Here is a 1,543-nt window from a genome sequence, read left to right as displayed (position 1 = left end):
TCCGGCTCCCGCGCCTAGGCTGGACGTCACCGCGGGCGCTGGCGCCGGCCGGGAGCGGGGGCGAGAACCGGGGTCGCGGCTCCGAAGCGGCGGCAGCGGCTATTCCGAGCTGGTGAGGTCCGAGCGGATCTGCCAGCGAGGTTCGGGCTACGCGGCTTCCCGCGACCGTTAATCACGTGAACGCCCAACCCACCAATCCCCGCCCAGTTTGGGGTTTGAAAAAAAAGGAGGGCGCTACGTTGCCCGCGGGGGGAGGATACGTGCTACGCGATTTTGGCGCGAAATCTGTGGCTCCGCCCTTCCCCCTCCTCAAACCCTCCTCTTTACTCACGTCGCTCGAGACACACAAACACATACACACAGCGGTCCTGGAGGAGAGGAGGCGGGAGGAGAGAGGGCGTGGTTGGGGATGCTGGCCGATAGGGAAGGAAAGACCGTGAAGGGGCGGGGTTTGTTGAAAAGGAGATAGAGAAAGATTAGGAAGGAGGGAGGGGAAAGAACTTCGGAAAGAGAAATGGGGAGAGAAAGAATGGAAAAGAGAAGGGGAAAATGAGAGGGGGAGCAAATAGGGGCTGGAAAGAGAAAAGGAGAACAGGAGAGGAGGAGGAGAAAAGTGGGAGGGGAGAGAATGGAGGGCCGGAGGAGGAGAAAAGTGGGAGGGGAGAGAATGGGGGCAGGAGGAGGAGGAGGAGGATTAACGTGGGATAAGGGGGAGGGGAAAGAACCGTAGGTGAGGAGGAGGAGGAGGAGGAAGAGGGTCAAAGTGGGAGAGGGAGAGAATGGGAGGGAAAAAAGAAAAATGGGAGGAGAGAAAATGGAGGGCTGGAGGAGGAGGAGAAAAGTGGGAGGGAGGAGGGGAAAAAATTGGAAGGTGAGGAGGAGGGTCGTCAAAGTAGGAAGAGTGAAGAGGGAGAGAGAATCAGGGACTGGAAAGAGAAGGGAAGAAAAGTGGGAGGGGAGAGAATGGAGGGCTGGAGGAGGAGGAAAGTGGGAGGGAGGAGAGGGAGGAGCAGAGAAGGGGGCGAGGCGCAGAACGCCGTCCTGGGGGCTTTGAAGGAGGGATTTCCCCTCGGGTGCTTTCCCTGAGCTGCAGGAGTGGGGCGAGGGAATGGGGGGGACCACTCGGGCTTTGCCGGACTCTGCCCAGCCTTCCTGAGGATGGGCCTGGCTCTGCGGAAGCTTGGGGGCGGGGGGAGCCCGGCAGTCCCCCTGGGAGAGCAGGGGCCCCTTGCTGCAGACTGGCAGGAAAAGCTCCCTTTCGCAGCTGAGTAAACACGCGTGTCCAAAGTCCACATCCAGGCAGAACTTGCTGAGGGTGGGCGGGTGGGCGGGAATTCCACCGAGAACGTGCCTTCTGGGCCTCCAAAGCGGGATGAACGGGGTCACCTCGGCGACCAGGGATCTGACCCTGACCTAGGGCAAAGCCCGATCCCGTCCACTTGGGGCCAACCAGGCGCCGCGGGCCGGTGGGCAACAGGGGGGTCGCAGACAGAATGTCCCCCAAGGACCCGGAGCAGACACTCTGGGGTCTAATGAAGTGATT

Source organism: Antechinus flavipes, chromosome 6, assembly GCF_016432865.1.
Source record: "Antechinus flavipes isolate AdamAnt ecotype Samford, QLD, Australia chromosome 6, AdamAnt_v2, whole genome shotgun sequence".
Classification (NCBI taxonomy): Eukaryota; Metazoa; Chordata; class Mammalia; order Dasyuromorphia; family Dasyuridae; genus Antechinus; species Antechinus flavipes.
Note: the sequence above shows the minus strand (reverse complement) of the source record.